The sequence below is a fragment of the Ceratosolen solmsi genome, unplaced genomic scaffold (genome assembly GCF_000503995.2).
Source record: "Ceratosolen solmsi marchali unplaced genomic scaffold, CerSol_1.0 scaffold11, whole genome shotgun sequence".
In the NCBI taxonomy this organism is placed as follows: domain Eukaryota; kingdom Metazoa; phylum Arthropoda; class Insecta; order Hymenoptera; family Agaonidae; genus Ceratosolen; species Ceratosolen solmsi.
In genome coordinates, this window is record NW_011948416.1 from 3,315,541 (window position 1) to 3,335,283 (window position 19,743).

A 19,743-nucleotide genomic window follows, 5' to 3' on the forward strand; every position below is an offset into this window, starting at 1 on the left:
AATTTATTGACGATTAACCCAAATAGTACATTCCTTTTAAAAATGAATTCAGTCTTATTATTAAATAAATGTAGACTAATTAAATATAATAAATATATTAACCTTGAAATATCTAAAATGTTTAATTTATCTATTTATAATTTTTACAAAGTTATTAATTTGGTGTGTATATACATATATATATATATATATATATATATATATACTAATAGTTGCAAATAATATGCTTCTGAATATTGTTTTTCGTCAAATAGTCTAAGCTCATACATTAATAAAAGGTATGATAATTAAAGATAATAATTGATGTTAAATTCAATTTGTTATTTTTAATAGTTTTTATATTTTATGTAATATTCTTCAGTTGTGATTACCAAGAGCCTAATAAATATTATGATTACATGACTGTTAGGTATATATATATATATATATATATATTAAGTGAGTAGTATATTAATTTTTGCTTTGACTTCATTAGTTAAAAGAAAGTATTGAATAACATTTTCCAATTTATTTCATTACCTGTAAAAATGACTAAAAACAAATTATAAAACCAAATATAAGTTGGTAATGTAAAGCAATTTTGAATGAAAATTTTATTAGCTATTTTTACAGAAAAATATTTTAATAATTTATAATTCGTTGTAATGATCAAGTGTAGTTGAGTTTATATTTGTACTTTTTGTAATAAATATGCATTCTATTTTTGTTAAATTAATTTGAATTTGCTCAAACTTGCAAAAACATTCACTACGGCAGGCAAACGTTTATAACTATTTTTTTTATTGATAATTAGTTAATATATATCACACAGATATTTTGTATTATTAAGAAGATACTGACTTTGAATCAATAAAAGAAGACTAATTTTTAAGTACTGAGTGATCAGATGAATAGATTTTTCTATGTAGCCTCTCTCAATAAAGTCTGAAAAATGTCAGATATATATATATATATATATATATATATATATATACACTATATAGAAAGTGAGGGCGGGAGGAGAGAGGGGGTGAAGAATTGGTGTCAAACGTAAGGTAAAAGTAGCAGAAGAAGTAATAGCAGTCGGCAGCAAGTAACAGCTAAAGTCTGAGGCTTGACGTTTTCGCCCACCGCCGGTGCAATTATCGGGCCGGAAATACACGGAAGTAGCGGTGAGTATAGTAGTGAGGATGGGTAGATGGTGGCTCGCACGCGTCGCGACGTCTTGTCGACGAGTTGAGTTGGCTAGAGTAGAATTAATTAAGCTTGCTTGAGTAGGGGCGACGTAGGCAGAGTGAATATAGCTAAACACGTCTCACATTTGGCTAAGGGCAAAAGGTTAAAACGAGTTGGGCGACTGCTGACGTGATTTTTCCTTATGACCTCCCATATTTAAAGATCAATTTTCAGTGAAATATTTTAATATTATTTTTATTGCCTGGTATGTTGGGCTTTTAAATAGCATTATTTACATTACTACGATACACACTTTCCATAACTAAAAGTATGATTTGTAGTGCAACTTGCGATAATTTGCTTTTCAAAATAACGGCAAATAATCGAACGACATAGTATAAATATAAATAAAGTTGAAGGACATAGTGGGGCCCAGCAGACATTTTATTGATTAATTTTTTATGTTCCATTGGTAATGTAAGATAAACTTTATGTGAAACTATTTGTATACGATTGAAGTTAGTTTGATCGATATCGTCTTTTCTTAATATTTCGTTAAAATATAAGTTTTTCGCGGAAAAGAAAAAGATAAAACGCGTGGCTAAAATGTATTAACAGTTGCTTAAAAATCCCATAGGGCGTGGGATTAATTTTTCATAATTTTCTGGCGAAGTAGACTAGCATGAATTAATTAAAATATTCGTTTCATCCAGTCTGTTCATTATGGCTTGAGTTTGTATCGCTGAACATTGCGACGACAGCTGCCTGCGAGAGATTCGTAGCGGAGAAGCATAATTCGGAGGTCCATAATTGCTACGTCGTGTGGTGTCAGGCGACGTGAGCCCAAACGAAACAGTAGTCACGCGTACTACAAGACCATTGAGAATATCAACAGTGTCCGACGCAGTTGGATTTTCGATATTGCCTTGGTTACTAATTATTAGCTGTGCTTTTGTGTGTAGCAATGTGACGTGTATTAGTGTCGGGATGTATTCTTTGCCTATTGATGTCGACCGAGGACAAACAAAGTTTGAAACATTTATCATCCATAAATAATTTTAATAAAGTGTATCAACGTGTAAATATTGTTGCTTGGATTGGTTGAGATAATGGAGATAAGATTTTTTATCATTATTGAAAAGTGTTGAAAAGATTTTAACGTAATGATACGAATGATCTGTTAGTAGTTAATCTATCTTGGATAATAAGCAAAGATAATTTAAACGAGGATAACTTAAAAAGTCATTTATTGCCTTTAACAACGATTTACAATGATGAAACTTTGGATAATATCGTTGTTATCGTATGTCGAGGTAGAGGAGCGCTGAAGAAGCTAATTTAATTTCTCCAACCAAGTATATTACAATTTGGTATTTAAGTTCATAATGTACCATGTTAGAAGAGCAATTTACATGGAATTGCAATATTTCCTACAATAGCATAATATTCATATACAATTAATTGAATAATCAAGTGTTCAAATATTACTAGATATTCTACATATACGACTATTACAATAAGTCTTTATTAAGGGTTACAAGAATTCACATTCGCGGAATAAATAATAAAGTGATTTCATTGGAGGAGTCGGAACAGGAAGCGGTCGTTGTTATTAATCTCTTTTCCGCCGAAGTGTATAGCGACGCTAAAATGCTCTTTGATGATACATTAATCAACGGCTTTATAAATGTGCTCATTTCTGCATTAGACATTCATCTCAGCTCGATTGCTGTTCTATTTTTTGTTTATTTTTTATTGTTTGTTTTTGTTTTTAATAATTATTTTTTTTATCAATGTTTCGTCTCGAGAAAACCAGTCTTTAAATACATACACCTCTTTCTCAAAAGGCACTGATGCGTTAATGTCAATCGTATTTACGTTAATATATTGCTATTCCTACGATGGCGTCGTATATATTGAGGGAGAATATATCATAATCAGCTGCCAACAAGAAGCGTAATTTAATGATAATTTGCGATTTAAATTTAGATTTAATCAAATATGACCAATAAGCTTTTCCCAAGGATATGGGGGATCAGTTGCTGATAGGAAGTGTCGATAAATCAATGTCAATCCAACTATTTTAACGAAAATTTACGCACTTTACGAAAGCTTATAAATGCGATTTAATTCGATTTCTCCGATGTATTCTACAACTATTTTTGATAATGATGAGTCTAACCTCCTCCTTTACTCCTCTCTTCTACACCTCTGTTACTAATATGAGTGAAAATCACATTGAAATATTGACCAGTGCTTCGTGAATTAGCCAACGCTGAACAATTAATCGCCTCATAAGTATCCTTGAATTTTGTGGAAACTTTTACGAGAAGACACAACGAGGAAGTCATAAGGAGCACCGAAATTCCAAATTACCCCCTCCCCCTTTCCCTTCTCAATGCCGCAAAGAATTTGTGCGTGGTGCGGCTCAGATCAACTTACGCAAGAAATCAAGAAATCATGAAGTACGCGAAAATGCCGTACAAGTCCAATCGAATGAAAAAGTTCTCCTCTTACGAGTGCGACCGCGGGGGACGGTCACTCGTAGCGGTCCGAGGGACCGTAAGCTCGACGGCCGCACCGGCACGCTTAATAATTTCCGCCATATCCCGTCGGCCTCACCCTCGTACGGTAGCGCGCGCGCATCCATCGTGGACACGCAGAGCGGGATCGAGTGGCAGCCCTGGAGGTGCCGCGCGAGGCTAATCTCAGCTCTTTCCGGTTCACGATTCTCGAATTAATTAATTCGCCATCAAGTTAGACTCGCGGCCAATTTCCAAATCTCGGTAGCTCGCTCGGCTTCCTCCGCGGCTGCCGGGACGCGCTTATCCATAAAGCGCAGACGTACGTGCGCGGCGAGAACCGCGAGAGTGAACGGTGGTATGAGCGATGGGACACAGTCGACACAGCCTCGATTTTAACGATCGATGGAATTTTACGTGACGCTGAATCGCTAGTTCGTAAGTCCGTTGGGAATCTCGCGGACAATTTTACAATGTCAATAAATATCTGTGCACATATTCGATCACAACGAGCGTATTTTGAAATTTGCAATTATTATTGTCACGAAGTTGCGGACATGAACGTGGCTGTGCTCGCAAGATCGAATACGTTAAATGCTTATTGTTAAATGCCCATGCTGTGGATGTGCTGTTGGTATAATAAATAATGCTGTCGTTATCAATATAATTAAGTCGGTCAATTATTATTGGCACTTTGGACTAATTGGTGACGCGTGCTTTGAACAATTTTCGATTTATGCGTAATTTCGTTCATTGCTTCAGCACGCGAACTTGTGAGCCTTTTGGTTGTAATTCAGAAATAGTTTCTCTTAATAAATACAGATTCAACCATAAAATCATTCATCGTCTACAAGTTTGATAAACTGTATTATGATTTATATTTAAATAGCAAATATAATCGATATATTACGAAACATGATTAATTGAGATGGTAAATGTTTTTATACATAATGTATATGATAAAATATATGTCGGAAAAGAGTTGGTATATTCCGAAAAATTTTAGCCCCGATATTCACATTGTGAATTTTATTCAATATTTATTGTCTCTCGTTAGGGAAGAATTTCTAAATAAATCATATTATTCAAGATTCAGACAATGCGTTATTTGCTGATTTCTTTTAAAAAATGTGTCACGCAATAGATAATTTTTACGGTTAAATTGAAATTTTTTGTACCTTAATATGAAAAATTTGTCCCAACCATTTTCTTTTCTTTTCTTTTTTTCTTGTCTTTTTCTTTTCTTTTTGACATTATACAAATATAACATTTACAGCTGAAATGCTTAAACAAACTTGGAACACATAAGTACGTAAGAGTTATCGCGTGAACATATATTCATAAAATAGATGATACCAATTACTTGACTAGATTACCAATTACCAATTAAATCATAATTCATTTCACAAAGCATTGTATTCATACATTATTGTAGAGCTGTTTTCTACTTTTACTAATTTTAATTCCAGAACTATGTTTAAGAATTGATTTTCTATTTCACTGCACTAATGACTAAATATATATATATATATATTATGCCATGATAATGCGACACGACAAAGTTTCTTAAAAGTAGACGATATTATTGATATCGTTGTATATCAGGTGAATTGTTATATGATTATTATTAAAAATGTTGGTCAGTTTAATTCCATAGATAATTTATTGGAATAATAAAAAATCAAACGTCCATTAGTTAATTAACTAATAATTTGTTTGTTTAAGACGTTTTAATATTTCGTTTTGAAATTCCGATAGAATAAAAGAATATTAATTTTTAGAATATTGCTTATTATTTATAATATTGTAGATTATATATATATATATATATATATTTTTTTTTTTTTTAGTATACATGAGAGTATATTATACATTTTTGTATTTCGAGTTCATTTAAATAATAAGACTGAGTTTTTCAACATATCAATTCATTATCAATACCTAAAATTCATATTACTCGATAATCCAATAAGTCATGTACAGTTCATCATGCATTAGTAAGCTTTTATATGCAAAAAGAAAGATTAGTTAACGAAGTTATTAAAGAAACATTTAATTTAAAAATATTATAACTGAAGGCAGGCAATGATTTCGCAGCTCATTGCGCATTGTATACATCCAATGTACTTCATTATTCACAACACAATGCAATGATACATCATGCACGACTCGGATTCAAATTGATTCAAGCCGAGACGAAGATTCAGCATTCATTGCGTCATCTCCGGATTTGGACCACACAGTTTTGTCCTTGATTTTCTATTCATTCGGCAAATACCCAATATGTAGGCAGTTATGAGAATTGATGTAGTCGAGTGCCTGAAATTGCCTTGCGAATTTATCGCGAAATAATATAGGAAATAATAAGGGTAAAGATAAAGTATATGGAAAAAATTTTGCGGTCATAGTATGGAAAAATAATTGTAATGTAGGTGCGACTTCATCAGCGAATGGAATTTTTTCACTATTCTTCATAGTTGCCGTTTCGTGTTCTTTTACATGATCGTTCACAAGTTTCTTTTTTGCATCGAAGAATCATTTACGTAATCTACTCAATTTTTATCTTTTAATTTTTATATTTTCAATCCAATATAAAATAGTATTTTGTCATAAAAATTTTGTTTTACTTCATCTGAAATAGGATATACAAAAGTTTTTATTTTATTGATAAAATGATGTGTTCATATTCATGAATAATCAATGAATTTATCTTGGAGAAATTATATTTCCTCCGACAATAATCTTATTATCTCGGTAGTTATACTTTTATTCCGTTTAAAATTGTAAAATATCTCTCATTTGGAGTCTGTGAAATTGAAATAATTTGAATCGAGGGATTATAAACAAGAGTACGAAGAGGAAACAGAAATTTTCTGGAAGTTCTTATTGACGAGTATTTTTGTATTTTTTCAGATTACAAATATATAGGCGATTCGATAAAAAAAAAAAAAAAAAAAAAAAAAAAAAAAAAAAATGGTACGAACGACATTGCATTCATTTTAATAATATTATATCATCCAATAAAAAATAAAAATATAAGCATTTAAATATTTGTCGATTCAAAAATATATTTACAACTGTAAAGAATTATTTCATCATATTTCTACTAAACACTTGTGTGAAATATATTTTTCCAAATCTTCATTCATTTATTGAGCATGTCTTATACAGGAGAAAAAATTATTTGCTAATATTCGTGAGATTTATCTAAAGTAAATAGTGATATTGCCAATCTAACGGGTAAATAGCTTACTATTCCAATAAGAAGCCTCTCATTTGACATTATGAATGGGATTTTATCGTTAGTAATTTATACAGAGAAGAATATAGAAAAAGCGCAAAGAACTATGGGCTATCTTGCGTTGTTTATTGCTTGGGATGACGCAATGTATGAATATAAAACGATCCTCCTTTGCCACAGGCAAAAGGTTACATAAGGCAATAAAGCTCCCCGTAAATGAATGGAAAAAAGCATACATGCGTACGAAACTGGATCCCATTTTTTTTTTTTTCATTTTTTCCATTTGTGCCAGGAGAATATGCTGGGGTAAAGGGGGGGGGGGGGGGGGGGGGGGGGGGGGGGGGGGGGGGGGGGGGGGGGGGGGGGGGGGGGGGGGGGGGGGGGGGGGGGGGGGGGGGGGGGGGGGGGGGGGGGGGGGGGGGGGGGGGGGGGGGGGGGGGGGGGGGGGGGGGGGGGGGGGGGGGGGGGGGGGGGGGGGGGGGGGGGGGGGGGGGGGGGGGGGGGGGGGGGGGGGGGGGGGGGGGGGGGGGGGGGGGGGGGGGGGGGGGGGGGGGGGGGGGGGGGGGGGGGGGGGGGGGGGGGGGGGGGGGGGGGGGGGGGGGGGGGGGGGGGGGGGGGGGGGGGGGGGGGGGGGGGGGGGGGGGGGGGGGGGGGGGGGGGGGGGGGGGGGGGGGGGGGGGGGGGGGGGGGGGGGGGGGGGGGGGGGGGGGGGGGGGGGGGGGGGGGGGGGGGGGGGGGGGGGGGGGGGGGGGGGGGGGGGGGGGGGGGGGGGGGGGGGGGGGGGGGGGGGGGGGGGGGGGGGGGGGGGGGGGGGGGGGGGGGGGGGGGGGGGGGGGGGGGGGGGGGGGGGGGGAGGAGGAGAAACGAGGAGCGAAGAGAGCCGAGTGAAAGAACTGCCACTGAGAGAATGAGTCGTCAATTGCGATCGAACGCTCGTGTGTGCTCTTATACAGATGACGCGCGATCACAGATGCGTAAAGAATGCATTCCCCACAAAACGTCAGTCCCGGAAACAATTCGATTTTCGCCATTTTCGCTGTCCGCTGCCTCGTAAATTGGATTCGTGAATCGAATTCTTGCCGTTCTGGAGTAGTGGTTCTCAGTTTGTGCCCTCGTCCCTGCACTGCCTTGGAAATGTCGCGTTTAAGAGTGAGTGAGTGAGTGAGTGAGTGAGTGAGTGAGTGAGTGAGAGAGAGAGAGAGAGAGAGAGAGTTATGTGACTCTTTCGGCGTGTTTTCTTATTACATGTAAAATCGGAATTTCCGATAGAGATATTGGGATGGCAGGACATAAATGAGAAGAGGATGGATATATTTTAAATAAGACGTAAAATCGCTCTTAACGTCTTACGGCATTAAATAATGAAATTATTTATTGGCGAAGAGGAATGCCATTAGAGTGCCACTTAATTTAGATAAGTTTAAGATTTTTAAAATTTACGAATGAGATTAAAGCTGTCATTGCCGAAGTATTAAAGCCGAGAATTTAGATAGTATCTGTCATTGTGTCTATTGTAATAACAATAATAATAATAATAATAATAATAATAATAATAATAATAATAATAATAATATAGCGTATGGGATTTTCGCTTCTTCGATCATTTTATAACTTAATAATGTATATGAAATGTACTATTTTATTTACAAAGACAATACATTTTTAATTTGATTAATTTTATTATACACTGTCTGTTTTAGAATTAAATTAAGAATAATTACTACGATAATAGTTTTTTTACCCAATTCAAAGTTTCAATATACGTATAAATATTAAATTTTGTGATAAATTATTAAAGTAGCAAGGCTAATTTTACCAAGTAATGTATGCATTAATCATTGCAATTACATCGTTTACAATCTCGAAATATGCGTTAAATGCGATTGTCTTACGTTTCTCGAGTATTATCAAGATTTTATTATTTTTCATCAATTTATCATATGATTTGAATTTTTTCATTGCACAAGACTTATTTTCCATTGTCTCAAGCATCGAGACTCATTAGAAATACGAAATCGGAAGTCGGGAGTGATTGCAACGCATTAATGCCTTTACAGCAATTCTAATTGAATGCGTGTAATATACATCGCACTAGTGACAATTACTATTTTAAATTATGACAAAACAAAAAGCAAACAAACAAATTAATTGTTTCATTTTAATTATAATTAATAACGAGACAAGTACTGCTTACTATCTACTCTAATACAAATGATGAATTAATAATAGTAACCTTTTAACACAGATTGTTTTTTCTGTTTTTTTCTCTTGTTTTATTTCCATTATTTAATTATTTATTTATTTATTATTATTATTTTTTTGTTGCAAATTATTAATAATTTCCGTAATTTATCTTGTAGGTATTAGCAGTATAATTGAATTCTAATGAAAAGACATGGTAATGCTTAAATTTGTGCTTCAATTCTCAGCGTACAGAGCAATGGCAATGATGTATTGTCATGGATGTGTTAAGTACTATAATACCGGGTGCCAGGGAAGAATAGGGGGGGGGGTGGGGAAAGAATACGCACGGCGTAAAGAAATAATTGTATAATCCGTGAAATCGACCTTAAGGCTCGATTCCCTGTGCGAGCGAGTCCATTCGGGCCGATCAGTGCGACGCCGCCCTTTTCATTCGCGCACAGAGGTCGCAGAGATTTCTTCTTCCGCCGAGACCAGAAGCCCGACGTAAACAAGCCCGTGGGAAGCCCCTTCCATCTTTTGGGTTCTCATCTGTATAGGCCGTGAGGGGAGGATGTGTGTGGGGGGGGGGGTCGAGCGAAGTAATGTCAGGTCTATACGAATACCGCGGCCGAGTTCTCGCAGCTCTCGAATGAGAATTCACGTTTATTTGTGAAGCGAGTACGAGCGATCGTCGCGAAAAACGTTGATGGATTCGTGGATCCTTATATTGCCATTTACTTGTTCTCACGGGATTTTTTTCGAATGCTTCTATCGATAATGGCAAGCCTATAGACTTTATCCTTCAAAGATAAAATTACAATCACGCCGTAGAATCATTTTTTTTTTTGTGTTTTTTGTGTTTTTTTTTTTTTTTTTTGTTATATCTGTTCATGCACCATAGCTAATGTACAATTGAAATTGATTAATTGGACGAAGAACAGCTTGCTTTAAAAGGTAATAATAGTGATTGGATTGGAATGTTTAAAGATTGTTGATTAGCATAGTTGTGTAATTTAAATAAATTGTTCGGTAATATCGTTAAGTTGTATGTTATAGGTTATATTATTGTCGGGGAAAATGCGGGCCACAAGTAATTATAAATTAAAATTCAGAGGAGGGCATTGTCGGTTCAAGTACTTTTTAGAAGAGATCCGTTATTTTAATTGAAGGAGTGGCTAATGAAAGAAAAACTTGATACACGAGATAAGAATTGAAGCGTTTAAGTACCGCTGACTTATCATTGTTAGAATTTGTGTTCCGTTGCGCCCGTCCCAAGCGGCAGGGCAAACGCGAGAGAAAAGAAAGACGACTTTGCATTTTTAGTGCATAACTAATGCACGTCTGCACATATCATTTCAAGATACGGGGGATTAGTTTTATATAGCGAGCACACACAATGGACGCAACTCGAATTAGTTACGGGAACTTGATTAATTTGAAATCGACGCGAGATGCCATTAACGCAGCGCTCGTGTAGCCTCCTTTTACAGGCGACGACGGTGTGTCAGGATCGTAAGAATCAGCCGTTGCATTAGCTCTTGCCCGTCGTCTGGGCTATGCTGTGTTTCTCCTCGTGCGAATGTGTGTGCGCGAGTGATCCGAGGAGCGGGATAAAGAGAGCGGGAGAGTCCGATGCATCGGGTAGATAAGGCAGATTGGTCGTTCATTGTGCAGAGCCGACGGAAGAGAGCGCGCGCGTGTACGAGCGATCGAGTGCGAGTGCGAGAGAGATAGAGATAGTGCGAGAGAGATAGAGATAGAGATAGAGATGGAGATAGATATAGATAGAGATAGAGATAGATAGATAGAGATAGATAGAGAGAGAGAGAGATAGAGATAGATAGATAGATAGATAGAGATAGAGAGAGAGAGAGAGAGAGAGAGAGAGAGAGAGAGAGAGGGAGAATGAGAGAGAGGGAGAGGGTGAGCGTGCGGTGGTGCGCGGCGATCTGTGGGTTTGAAAGGGGGAGAAGGAGAGACGGAGGTTGACGACTCGCTCGACTGCTCATTTATTAGGATTTCACGCCCGTGATCCCGTTACTATACGGTGCGGCTCCCATTTTATGGGGTATTACGTTATTGTTGCATTCGCGTTCAAATTTCTTCTCCCTCTCTAATCTTTTTCTCTTACAATCGTTTTCATTCATTCTGTCGGTTAAAATTACTAGTTTATTAAACGTTAATTTAAGCCCCATTGACAATTTCTCTAACCGTACATTGCTTTGTTCATTTATTTATCTCTCAATTTATTTATCTAAAAATTATTTATTATTTTACGATCACACATTCATTCTTAAACGTTTAAATATATTATTCGAAGGTTATTATTAATACTATTTGCATTAATTATGCTGCAGGAATACACAGGGATAATAATTCTAATACGAAAAATTCAAATAAATTATGCTCAGCGTACATTTGATACGAGTCAACGAATTTTTAATTTTCACCTTTAATTCAAGCAACGTTTACTCTTTATCCTTTTAAAATTTACAGTAATATTCAATTATCCCGAGTACTTTTATAATTCAAGAAATTAAACTATTACTTAAAAACTACTGCCTTAAAGTAGACTTAAAAAAACTATAAAGAAATCAAACGTTAGATTACAGTAGAAATTATACATCCTATGTTTTATTTATTTTTATAGAAAAATGCAATCTTCAGAATTTGTCGAGTCATTTACTAATAAGATCGTATTAGATTTGTAAACAAAAGATTCTTAGTTCAATTAAAAATAAATGATTAATAATATAAAACGAATAAAATGATAAAATAATAAGAACAGAAATTTTTATTAAAGCGGTGCTGTGAAAAACGAAGCGATTCCATCAATAGAATTATCGTGGCTGCAAAATTATCGCACAAAAAAAAATTCCAACGAGTACGAGCAATTTATCGATTCCACTTCTTTTCAATTAATTTTGTACGCCATACATAATACGCAAGGTTAAGCGTGGGCGCGAAATAAAAAGAAAAAAAAAACCGACGCTAAACGACGGAAAAAGAATTTATTTTAGGTTTCGCTTACAGTTAGTCCGAATGCAGCTTCGATCGATTTATTATACGCTCGATGCGATTTACAGTTACCGAACGTCATACCAATTTCTCGCTTTTTTCCTTTTTACACGATAGAGTGAGGTTGCTTGATGAGCCTGATATCTGCGCTTTTTAAATCGTACGCCATTGATGGCGAATAAAAAAGTAAGAATGTAAAGAACAAGTGCCGGTGAAATGTTAGCACTTGTTTCCAAAGTTTTTTCCGTCCTCATTGTTGGAGAATAATAGAATGAGAATTACGATGTTTGGTCGGCCTTTACACAATGTATTTACATCGATCGGCGTAGAACAGTGTATTATTTGTCCTTTCTCGATTCACATAGATATTCCACAATAAATTAATAAGATATTTAATTTTAATAAAGCGCCTTAAGGAACATACGTATTCGCCAGTAGAAACATAAATTTAGATCACGAATTTGAATATAAAGCATGAAATTCGATAGAAAACGATGTTTTGAGAATCAATTTATTCTTAAACATGATAAAATTTTTCGTAGCCAAGGATTCTGCGACGGCAGATTGAAGAAAAATTTATAACGTAAAATTAAATAAGGGGTGCGACATTGATCATACTAACACACTCGGATGTTATTACGTAGTAGGAGTGTCATAACAATATCCATTGATTTATAACAATGAGTATGTTTGTGTCTATTAAGAAGATGGATTATATAAGATTGATCGCTTGAAAATTGAAGAAATAGTTTTTATCAATCATTTTAATAGTGGCGTGTAAGTTGTAGTGGCTCTTGTTAAGAGTTGGGTGTGGTCGGGACGATTGTTTATACTATATGACATTTTTAAATGTACTTTATAATGGTGGAAATTTTACATTAAATATGTACATTAAAATAAGTGAAATAGTATTGGGGGACAGCTAATAATAATTTTTCGACATAACATAATGTAACATTTTTCATTGATTTAATATGAAAATATCATATGCTTAAATTTATACGAAGTAAATATTTTATGATTTTTAAGATTTTATGACTATTTATAAGTTTATTTCACGAAAAATAAAAGTACTTAAACTAAGTTTTCGTCAAAAGCGCTATTTTGCCGTTGAACAACAAACATATTTTATAGTAAAGGCAGCAAGCACTATTGCTAGAGTTAATTTAAAATTATAATAAGAATTTCTGATGTAGTGAATCTTTTGGAGCAAAAGGTGAATTTATTTGCGCTGGTCTGTCGAGAGTATTGGACAAAGTGCATTGATTTTAGACTGTAAAATAAAAGGCAAAAATCGGTACGATATTTACATATACAATCTCTGGGAGATAAAGTATTTTATAAAAATTCTTTTTTGGTTCAATTTCAATATCACTTAAAGTTTAAATTTATAATTTTAACGAATGCAAATAAGAGATAAGAATGAAGAAATCATGATGTAAAGTTTTTTTTTTTTTTTTTTTCATATATATTTCTATTTATAGAGGTAAAATTTTTTTTTTGCTAAAAATATAGGTAAATAAAATTTATTTATCGTTTAAAGTATTTGAAGAATAAAATAATGAAGAATAATGAACAGTTTGTTCATCAGTGAGGATAGTAAATACTAATGATAAATCCTTGAATTTCATTTCTCCCGATGCAATTTTATTTTATTTTTTATTATCCTAATATTTAATTTATAAGCTTCCGTACGAAGTCGAGAATATTCTTAAAAAATATTACAAGGATTTGTCTTTGGAAGATATTTTATTAATTCTACATTTTATAATTTCGTGTCTCGTAAGCGAGAAGTTTATTCCACGCTTCTGCAATCAGTGACCATAAATTCATATTTTTTTCTTACAAATCAAGTATATCGATAGTTATCATTAATAAGTAAATTTGATTTTGCATCTTTGTAAATAAACTTTGTACGTGCAATTAAATAGTGTAAAAAGTTGGTAAAATAGTATATGAAATATTATAAGAAATTTGTAACTTTTCGATATAAATAAAAACTTATTCCAAAATTATTTCCCAAAAGTTTTATATTAATTCTTAATATATTAACCTACGAATCTTCTCTAAAACAAAATTTTTCCTGATTTTTTTCTTCATAAATTATTATTGCGAAATAAATTTTATAAAAGGATTTCCCTTATCAAATATTATACATTTTTTTATCAAAGTATTTTTCTAAGTCAATTTGAGAATGCGAGTACGATTTGGTAATTATTGCATTATATTTTATGTATAATTGTTTAGAAATATATATATATATATATATATATATTAATTTCAATCGACTGTTTAGAATGTGAAAAGTAAAAAATAAAAAGTGGAAAAAAGATGATTGTATTTAATTAAAATTACCAATATCAATGTCGAACAAAATAATCAAAGCTACAATATAAATAATTGTTTATGATTTCTATATATATATATATATATATATATATATGGTATTATTAATTTGCTTATATAAATAAATAAAAACCGGTACTTTTTTGTATCTTATTTTGATGTATGTCATAATTTATAATATTTTTAATAGATTATTATTTAATTGATTATTATTATTTAATTACAAATCAAAATATTTATTTCCTTTGTGCGAAAATATTAATTTCAATTTAATGTTTCATTTACGAAGGTAATTATTTAATAAAATAATGATGAGAATAATGTATCTACCGAATAATTACATTAAATCCAAATTATCGATGGTCAAGCTTATTAATATAAAATGAATAAACACTCAAATAATTTACAAATTCCAAACTAATTAGCTCAATAAATAAGTATTTAAAAATACTTATAGATAAATTTTAATAGTCATTTGAGAAACATGGGCATACGATATATATTTATATATCTATTATATAAAAATATGGAAGAATGTGTGTGACTCCTCCGTAAAACATAATAAAAAGTAATTGCCCCATTGTACATGGATATTGAGAGACTTGGTAGGGGTCGGAGACTCGACTTTCCATTAGTTCGCGAGTGAGGATGAAGGGATTCACGTAGCCTTGAACAAGCCGTTACCGGTTACGGACTCGGCGCGTCCATGGGCGTTCGCCGTTACCGTCATCAAGGGCTTCCGGCTTTCGAACGGGGCTGCGCTCAGCAGCTCTATAACGAGAAACGACGAAATTTACGTACTTAGTACGTAATGGGTCCAATGGTACGTTGTTAGCGGCAGTTGGCGGTCGGTTGGACCCGAACTTCTCTGTGATTGACGCGCGCGTCCGGATCCCCTAGGCCCGTTCTCGCTCGCACCGGTCAAGATGGTCAAAATTATTTCCGCGATGATTGGCTTCGATTTTGGAAAGTTATTTTTATTTCGGATCTTCGTAATTGAAGCGTCGAATATGCGTGACGAAATCGAGCCGAACTCAAGGTTGAGCCACTTTGAGCATTCTGCTAGACACGAATGGAACTTTTCTTCTCATAAAACATTTACATTTGCTTATCTGGAGGGTTAGGTGGACCAATCAATTATTACCGACCACTGTACGTCAAATGTGCAATTTATAATTTAACATTTATTTATTCAGCGCTGATACTTTAATTGATATTTCTTAACGATTCTGCAATCAGAGTTTTTCTTTTTTTAGAACACTTCTGAAACTCCAGTTTGAATGGCTTATAGGCTAAAAATATGCAGATTTGCGATTATAAATGTAGTATGCAGCGACGATCAAGTTGGGTCTATATTTCTTTTACTTTTAATTTTAATTGAACTTTGAATAATAAGGTACTTTTTCGTGTGCTTAGGTAGAGAAAAGGACATCGATCTCTTAATTCTATATTTATCAACAAGTGTGTGACGAATGAGAAAGAGACATTACCGAGATAAGCAATCAGCTTTTTCACATGACTTAAAGTTACATGTTTCATTAAATATTTATTTCTTGTTACGTGGGTTTTTCATTATTATTCAAATAGCGTAACGAATAAAAGTTGCCGATCATGTTTCTCATTAAGCAGCATGAGTGAAAACACTTAATGCGATTTTTTTTATTATATAAATGCCTACTTTTTATATAAGCTACAGTCGATAAAATAGTCAATGATATCAACACTTTATTAAATACTTCTTCAGACACACAATTTGACATTATGTATAATATAAATATTTGAAAACGGAGACAGCTTATAAGATTTTTAAATAATTAAGGGAGGAGAATGTAAATATTAAAAAAAAAAAAAAAAAAAAAAAAAAACGAAGAAAAATTAAAAAATAGAGATAATAAAGAACTAACAATTTGACGATAATTCGTACCATGTGCTGCTTGGTATTTACATTTGAGATGAATACACTCGAATTAATCGGCCGTTACAATATTTATTTATACCGTCATGTGAATTAACACAATGGATAACTATCCGTTATGATACAACAATTATAATATTGTGGATAAAAAGGTAAAAAAAAAAAATTGTGCGCAAATTTTGTGATAAATTTCTGACATTTCAACAATACTAAACACAATGATAAGAATTAAATATCATAGTTTCAATTCTCGACTATTTTTCTTTTATACAATATTTTATTAGCTAATTAATGAAAATAATTTATAAGCCAATGTAATGATTATTTAATGAATTAAACATCAAATTCAAATTTTTCACTTAACCGCATTCCAATACGTTTGCATACGTAATATCTATTTACCTTTCTTCATTAGAGGTATAATTTAATTAGGGCTTAAGGGAATGCATAAGGAACAAACGCTACTGATCACTTTTGACAATATCTTTAATGTTTGCTACTATCTAATATGAAGAGCCTTGTAGGATAAAGGGCATTTAAAAAATTTTTATCTAACCATAAAGTTCAGTAGTTAGTAATACTAAAGATACTCGCATCATTTGCCAAGTATATTATTTCTCCTATTAAATAATTTTGAAAGTAGCGATGCAAAATGTGGCCAGAGAAGATCATCAGAGACGAATAAATGGCCGTTATCGTTCTTATTCTTTCTCGCGTAAAAGTATGCAAAAAATTTTTTTACGCCAGACGAATAATATGTTAATTTCCAGTCATTACGGTCGATCGCATGATCGTGTCTGAAAAACAGGAGGGACGGGCGCTAAATAATCTTGGATAAACCGAGCGATATGCATCTATCGAACAAGGAACAACAAAGGCAAAGTGCACGGGCTTACGTGGACGTCGAAAATCTCGTGGCTAAGTCCTCGGCTAGCGCATGCGAAATAAGACGTCCCGCAGTCGATAGCATCCACAAGTAGAGTCCATTATTGTCCGAAGACAAGGCGAGCTCTCGCCGAAGTGGCGATAAATCAAAGCGAGGCCCACCTCCGAGTGACCGAGAAAAGTCAGCCTTTAAGTATACGGGACAAGCGAACGGGAGTCGAGGAGGAGGAAAGGTCCACGTGCACCGAGTGATCAGTCACTCCGTCGCGTGCATTATACACGTCGGCGGCAGTTCTTGGGGTCTCCGTGCGAAAGTGGCGTCGGTCTCGCGGGGCTCTTTATTCGATGGGTGAATAATTCTTACCCCTTCGACGCGACAGGCCGCCTTTGGCACCGCTGTAATCGCATCCGTTCAGGCACTCGGCTTTCTCCGTAGTTACCTTCGATACTTCTTCTTGTCTATTCGAAAGTTCGAGTTTCCGAGGCAGGGGAGGGCCGAGTGTCCGTGATAGCAGTTTATTGGCGAACGGGCATCTTTAGTACTCGCAATATTTCTCTATCTTGATTGATTATGGCTTCTCTTAAGCAGTGCATCTCGCGAGAGCTTTTAAGGGTGGAAGCGCCTAAGTAATTATTTTTCCGAGTGAGAAATGATTGCGGTTGTCATTTGCAATACATTTGACTGTAATTGTAATTTTTCGTTAATTTAAATGGGATGGGGAATGGGGAGGGGGGGGCGGTGGTTGTTTTCTTTTTTTTTTTTTTTTGTTTTTCTTTTCTTTTCTGGACATCCATAGAAAATATCACGGAATTTCATCGATGTTATAAGTTGTACAGATTTAAGCTTTATACGGACAATTTTAATACGAGTGACAATAATTAATGTAAAACATACTGAACAAAGTGGTCTAATGATTTAAAGTAATTCGATTATTTAAAAACATTTTTATACAAAAAAATACATAAATATTAAGTTTTTTCGTTTTTATTTCAATTAAACTCTTTCATTCACACTTATTATTCCGTAATAGCATATGGACAATGAAAGAATATTATTTTGAATTGCGTGAAATATTTTCCTTACATATAAATAAGTACGAACATTATTATGGAATGATTATTTTTCAGGACTACTATATTTGCCCTACATCATTCACCTTTGTTATTTGTAAAAAATATAAAATTGAATTTTTATCTTTGCATGAAAATATTATCTTCTCGAATCTTCTCGAAGATTCAGACTTTCGTATTTAAGATTAATGTACAATATTTATCATTCGATTATTTTATAGAAAATATTCAATGTGCTTTAAATTAAATCCATTTCTTTAGTTTCGGTATGATATAGGTTGAATTTCAGGGATAGCGATAATTTATAAGAATATTTGAAATGTTAAATCTAGAAAAAAATCCTAAAATTTACTGCGTTAGAAAATATCGCATTGTTTACTAGGATTATGATGGCACTTGTCCAAATATCGATCGCCAACATTTTTCAACGCTGATTGATAATATTATTATAAAGACTGAAATGAATGAACATAATCTATGTGCATATATTTTATTCAACAAAAGAACTGGTATAGTGCATTTCATAAAAAAAAAAAAAAAAAAAAAAAAAAATCTCTTTCTGTATGATTTTATTTATCACGTTACAGTTACGTAGCCTGTCAATTCTATCGTACATGATTTAATTACTTTTCCAGGGATTTGCATCGAATATTCTCACATTCTATAATGTTGTAATTTTTTTTTCTTTGTAATTTTTATCTTGTTTTATTAAAATAGTTCTTTCTAATATGTTCTTTTCACACGCGCGCACATGCGCGCCAGCGAGAGAATTTTACAACACAAGATGAATAACGATATTTATAATTAAAATTTTTTTTAATGTTAAATTGACGTACGTATTTCTCTATTAATTATCTCTTGAAATATACCGACAGGCTTTGTATTGAAGTTATTTATGTTACATTCCAGTCTTTACTGTTGCGTGGAGCATTCTAATAAACTATGACAAAATACTTGATAACATTGCTCACGTGGACTCGACGAGATGTTGCGAACGAGTGAAATTAATCTCACGCAAACGAACAAAGCTATCTATGTCGCTTTCAATCGAAAAGATTTTTATATTAAATTCAATAAATTCCACAACAATCGATAAGTATTATTATATGTATTAAACGCTTGTTTTTATTTATACTTTGTATCTACGACGTTTAATTGAAGAATCATTGCTGCAATTGTTGCAATCTAATCGAATTAATCGAAGCAAATCAATTGCTTTCCACAGTGTAAATAAATTACCGTAGAGCTTCTTTATCGAACATGCAAGTAATAAAGTTTCGTAACATTACGAGCCGTAAGGTTCATCGAACCTTCTTTTCGCACTCGTATTTTTTTGTGTACTGGCAGTAATGAAAGGCAAACAGAGCACGTAGCTCGACAAAGATATTTTCGATAATACGACAAGT